Source organism: Chiloscyllium plagiosum, chromosome 31, assembly GCF_004010195.1.
Source record: "Chiloscyllium plagiosum isolate BGI_BamShark_2017 chromosome 31, ASM401019v2, whole genome shotgun sequence".
In the NCBI taxonomy this organism is placed as follows: Eukaryota; Metazoa; Chordata; class Chondrichthyes; order Orectolobiformes; family Hemiscylliidae; genus Chiloscyllium; species Chiloscyllium plagiosum.
The window spans coordinates 38,398,154-38,404,463 of NC_057740.1; the positions used below are offsets into that span (position 1 = coordinate 38,398,154).

Here is a 6,310-nt window from a genome sequence, read left to right on the forward strand (position 1 = left end):
CGGTGTCCAGCATTAGAGTGTTCAAGACCAGCGATTAGGGAAGAAACACAAATGGGAGTTTCAGCAGCAGACGAGTTGAGGCAGGGGTGGGAGTAAAGCAGTCTCAGTGAACAAACAGGTAAGAGGTTGGAAGTTCATCTTGACTTCAATATGACATGCGAGCAGCTAAGATCCACCTTTGAGGAGGATGGGACTGTCACCCAGGGAGTGAGGTTTGTGATAGTCTGTGGATAGTGACTTTAGTCCCGATAATGAACTAGAGGAATTCTCAACATCTAGTGACAGTGTACAGTTCTGGTCTCCCTGCTATCGGAAGGATGTTATTAATTTGGAGAGAAAAGATTTACAGGGATTTTGCTGTGGCTGGACGGTCTGAGTTACAAGGATAGGCTGGGACTTTTTTTCACTGGAGCTTAGGAAGTTGAGGGGTAATCTTTCTCCAAGTTCATAAAATCATGAGGTGCCTAGATAAGGTAAATTGTAAATATCTTTTTCCTTCAGGTTAGGGAGTTCAAAACTAAGGGGCATAATTGTGAGAGGAGAGAAGGAGTTAAAAGGGACCTGAGAGGCAACTTTTTCCACACAGAGTGTAGTTGATATGTGGAATGACCTGCCAGAGGAAATGACATAGGCAGGTACAGTTACAACATTTAAGAGTCATTCAGTCAGTACTTGAATAGGCAAGGTTTAGAGGGATATGGTCCAAATGTAGTCAAATAGGACTAGTTTAGTTTCGGAAACTTGGTCAGCATGGAAGATTTGGATCGAAGCATCTGTTTCCGTTCTGTAAGACTCTGTGACTTTTACCTTTTTATGCTAAAAATGTTGTGTCAATAACGAGGCTTTGACAATTTCCTCTCTCCACTTACCAAGTTCTGGTGGATCGTCAGGGCATTTCTCCAAGTGGTTAGCTTCAGGAGACTTGGTGACTGATGTTGCGTTGCTTAAGGTTGAAGCACCATCTGTGAAGAAGGAGAATAAGAACTAAGCTGAAGTGTCTAAGGTACAGGAAGCTGACTGAGGGCTGTGATAAACAGAGTTGTAAATGCCTTAACAACAACATAATTCAAGGTTAAGATTTGATCCTGAGAGAGATTAGATTCCCTACAGTGTGGAATCAGGCCCTTCGGCCCAACAAGTCCACACTGACCCTCCAAAGAGTAACCCACCCAGACCCCTTTCCCTCTGATTAATGCACCTAACACTATGGGCAATTTAGCATGGCCAATTCACCTGAGCTGCACATCTTTGGACTGTGGGAGGAAGCTGGAGCACCCGGAGGAAATCCACGCAGACACAGGGAGAATGTGCAAACTCCACACAGACAGTCACCTGAGGCTGGAATCAAACCTGGGACCCTGGTGCTATGAGGCAGCAGTGTTAACCACTGAGCCACTATGCCGCCCCAAGGGAGACCTTGATATTTGAAAGGCTATTAATCTTGAGTTCTATGTCCTGAGAAGTAATGAGGTCCGTCTCAATGGTAACATTGGGAGAAAGTGAAGACTGCAGATGCTGGAGATCAGAGTCGAGAGTGTGTGGTGCTGGAAAAGCACAGCAGGTCAGGCAGCATCCGAGGAGCAGGAGAATCGTTGTTTCGGGCAGCAGCCCTACATCAGGAAGGGCTGATGAAGGGCTCCTGCCCGAAACATTGATTGTCCTGCTCCTCAGTTGCTGCTCGACCTGCTGTGCTTTTCCAGCAGCACACACTCTCGTCAATGGTAACATTCCCCATCAGAGAATGGGTTTGGCTTGAATTCACATTTTGGAAATCCTTAAGAAAAAGCATCTTTTGAGAGCTGGGTTTCCTGTTCAGAGGGGTAAACCCAAAAGGAAGCCAGACCCATTGTCTTTACACTGAGACAGACCCAGGCCAGGGTTAAACATCAGTTTGCATTTATGTAGCACCTCTAATCACCTCAAAATGACTTGCAGCACATCACAGTCAATGTAATAGTTTTGAAGTGCAGTTACAGCTGTAATGTAGTAAAATCTGACAGCCCCAATTTGCACACAGCAAGCTCCCAAAGGCAGTCATGTGATAAGAACCAAAGAATCTGTCTGGTTACAGATGAATATTGGCCCAGAGTCCAGGGCGACTCCCTTGCTCTGTTTCCCAATTGTGCCACGGGCTCTTTTACATCCCACATGAAAAGACAGATGGTGCTTTGGTTTCATGTTTCGAGAAAGAGCTAGCATGGGCACAATAGGCCATATGGCCATGCACTTTGCCCCTATATTATCACAGCACACAGTCCTGATGGCTCATCTATCTGGTTAGAGTACAGCTTATTAAAGCAGATCCTTCTAACATCTGAGCCCTCCTCTTTCTCCCAATTAGCTGATCACAGCACAGTTGAAATAATTCACGTCAGCACCACAGTAGCAGCAGTGTGCATCAACGACAGAATGCCTTTCATCAAGGTTCCTTTGATAGCGCCTTCCAAATCCATGACCACTTCCATCTCGAAGCACAAGGGCAATAAATGCATAGGGACACCATTCCCTACAAGTTCCCCTCCAAGCCACTCACCATCCCATCATGGAAATATTTCCTCACTGTCACTGGGTCAATATCCTGGAACTTGCTCCCATTCAGGATTGTGAATCTGCCTACAGCACATGCATTGCAGCAGTTCAAGATCTTAATGACATAACATAGGAGCAGCAGGACGCCATTCAGCCCATCAAGTCTGCTCTGCCATTCAATGAAATCATGACTGATCTGATGATGCTCAACTCCACTTTCCTGCCTTTTCCCCCATAACCCCTGATTCCCCTGCAGATTAAAAACATGTCTTTCTCAGCCTTGATAGCCATCTGAGGTAAAGAATTCTACAGATTCATTATCCTCAGGGAAGAAATTCTTCCTCTTCTGTGTGTTAAATGTGTGACTCCTGATTCTGAGGTGATGCTTCTAGTCCTAGATTCTCCCACAAGGGGAAAGAACCTTTCCATATCCACTCTGTCCAGTTCACCAGGAATCCTGTCTCAACATCACATTCTGAAGGACAACTCAGGACGGGCAAGAAATGCTGGCACAGCCAGTAATACCCACAGCCAACAAATGAATTTTAAAAATCCTCCCCTTCCTAAAAAAACAAAACCAACCCAGTGTGAGGGCAATCAGATATTGCTTCCTGCGTGGAATAATGCTCATGGTTTAGGCTCAACAGATGGCCCATGCATATACCAGAGGCCAATCATAGAGTCCAACAGCACGGAGACAGGCCCTTTGGCCCAAACTGGTCCATGCCGACCAACATGTCCATCCACCCTAACCCCATTTCCCTGCACTTGGCCCATATGCTTCTCATCCTTTCCTATTCATGCATTTGGGATTGGAGTGGTGCTGGAAAAGCACAGCAATTCAGGCAGCATCCGAGCAGGAAAATCGACGTTTCAGGCAAAAGCCCTTCATCAGGAATACAGGCAGAGTGCCTGCAGGGTGGAGAGATAAATGAGAGGAGGGTGGGGGTGGGGAGAAAGTAGCATAGAGTACAATAGGTGAGTGGGGGAGGGGATGAAGGGGATAGGTTGGGGAGGAGGGTGGGGGAAGGTAGCAAAGAGTACAATGGGTGGATGGGGGTGGGATGAAGGTGATAGGACATTCCACCCCCATTCACCCATTGTAAATTGTTCATCGTGTTCAGGGATGTGTAGGTTAGGGGCAAATGTCAGGGTAAATATAGGGTATGGGAATTGGTCTGCGTGGGTTACTCTGCGGAGGGTCAGTGTGGACTTGTTGAGCTGAAGGGCCTGTTTCCACACTGCAGGGATTCTATTAAGGAAAACTCCATCTGGTTCACATCAGGGAATGGAACTGCTATCCTTACGCGTAGGCCAGACTAGGTGACCCCAGACCAATGGCAGTGTGGTTGGTTACTGTCTGGAAAATTAGGGATGACAATAAATACTGATCTAGCCAAATGATGCCCACATCCCTTTGATGGATTAAAAAAACTGTGTTATTGAATGTCCAAAGGAGAACTTTTATTCATGCATGGGATTAGTATCATTACTGAGTGGAATGAGTGTTCCTGGACTGAGAAAAAAAATAGGCCAGACTTAGGATTCCAGCATCAAAAAGCGTGGCACTGAGAAAAGCACAGCAGATCAGGCAGCATCGGGAGAGTCGACATTTTGGGCATAAGCCGTTCATCAGGAATGTGGGGAGTGGCCTCTCTCATGCAACCTTATCCTTCCTGATATACAGGCTGCCTGAAATGTCGATTCTCCTGCTCCTTGGATGCTACCTGACCTGCTGCGCTTTTCCAGCACCACATTTTCAGCTCTGATCTCCAGCATCTGCAGTCCTCACTTTCTCCTGATATACAGGCTACTCCATATTCCTGATAAAGGGCTTATGCTCAAAACGTCGATTCTCCTGCTCCTCAGACGCTGCCTGACCTGCTGTGCTTTTCCAGCACCACACTTTTCGACTGACTCTCCAGCGTCTGAAATCCTCACTTTCTCCTAGAATTGCAGGGTCTGCCTTTTAAAAAATGTTGAACCCAAATTTGAAAAAAAAAAAATGTGCAAGCAAAATTGCTGGAATCGACAAGCATCAGCAAGGAGCTTTTGGAGTGAATTCACTGACAACTGCCCAGGAAGAAAGCTAACTTCCCTCCCCCAGTCTCTGCTCCACTGTTGCCCTAAAGCAGGCGTCTTGTCTGCACACGATCCGTGCTCCTGGATCTACAGTATATTTTTAAAAACAGCTTACTTGCCAAATGCCCGAATATGGTTAGGGGAGGCTCAGAGTACACACGAGTCAGGCCGAATGGCCCATTTCTGTGAATTTCAATTCGCTAAAAATTGAAGTTGTTCAACTTCTCAGGATTGGTAATGGCTGCTGGCTCAGACACATCCCACATCCTGAGAACGAGCGACAGGAACAAACACATTCCCTGGGCTCTGACACAGAGCTGTCTTTGTATGAATGGTGCAGTCAGCCCAATGCTAAATACTGCTTTGAACTTTCACCCTTCAGTGAAAGCATGCGGTGACAGGAGTGGTGAACAATTAATAACCTCCCAGGCTGCCTGCACTTTCCACTTAAAATACAGGCGACGCTATGTGGGTTCATAATCTCTCAGCGTATTAACAGTGAGGATTACTGTACCATTTCCTTATCCTCCTAAAGAACGTGACCTTAAATACATTTAAGAACAGGCGAGTCTATCTAGATTGTGATAACAATTTAATTCATGTGACAGGAAGAAGGTTGTGGCTGAGTGTAGCTCCAAGAGCTTTTAGACTGGAACTGAGTCATGTGAAGTGCAGGGGGGAGGGGAAGATGCAAGAATGATATGGCTGCAGAAAAATCTGACTGCCACTGTTATGTGCATTTCAGGTTCTCCTTTTCCTGAGGCTTTGTCATGTGCTGTGGGAACCAAGCAAGCTCACAACACACAGCTCAGCTTGTCCGGTCACAGCCCCACTCCAGAATCTAGACTGACAATCCACTGTCACACTGGGCAGGAGTGCTGCACTGACAGGGACGCTCTCTTCAAGATTGCAGGGTAAACTGGGGCTTCTGTCTGCCCTTTCAGGTGGTGATCCCACAGTCATCACTGCAACACACAGCAGGGGAAGTTCACAGGGATTTTTTTTCTGAACAAGGGTCACTGCACTCAAGCTGAAAATGTGTTGCTGGAAAAGCGCAGCAGGTCAGGCAGCATCCAAGGAACAGGAGAATCGACATTTCGGGCATGAGCCCTTCTTCAGGAATCTGCCATCCTGCACTCACTGCACTCAAAGTGAGCTCTGTTTCTCTCCCCACAGATGCTGCTGGACATGCTGGCTCTCTCTCCACCAAACCTTTCTGTTTTGGTTTCTGATCTCCAGCAACTGCACTACTGTACTTTGTTTTATTGGAGAAACTCAGCATCTGTGGAGATAAACATAGTTGATGTTTCAAGTTTTGTGACCCTTCTTTGAAATGAGAGAGCCACAAAGCACATAAACAGACCCTTTGGTCCAACCTGTCCTCAAACTAAACTGCTCCCAACCGCCTGCGCTTGGCCCATTTCCCTCCAAACATTTCTTATTCACATTCTTTTCCAAATATTTTTTATACGTTGTAATTGTCCCCACAAACACCACTTCCTCTGGAAGTTCATTCCACACACGAACCACGGTATTAAAAAAAATTGCCCCTCGTCCTTCTTTAATCTTTCCCCTCTCACTTTGAAAGTATGCCCCGTGGTCTTGAAATCCCCCACCAAAGGGAAAAAAACACCTGCCATTCACCTTATCCATAGCCGATATATGATATCTATGACATCTTTTCTTCACAGATGCTGCC

The 6,310-nt window shown here is 46.3% G+C and overlaps 1 protein-coding gene across 2 annotated transcripts in view; it reads right to left on the reverse strand.

The window, feature by feature from the left end:
• The window catches only part of LOC122565438 (beta-1,4-galactosyltransferase 2-like), a 35,201-nt gene extending 34,052 nt beyond the window's left edge, over positions 1-1,149 (reverse strand). Inside the window, exon 1 of one of the 2 annotated variants that reach the window (XM_043721423.1) lies at positions 870-1,149. The gene's annotated coding sequence lies outside the window, so the exon portion shown is untranslated. The remainder of the gene's footprint in view (positions 1-869) is intronic. The other variant, XM_043721422.1, reaches the window with a different exon arrangement.
• Between the last annotated feature and the right edge of the window lie 5,161 nt (positions 1,150-6,310).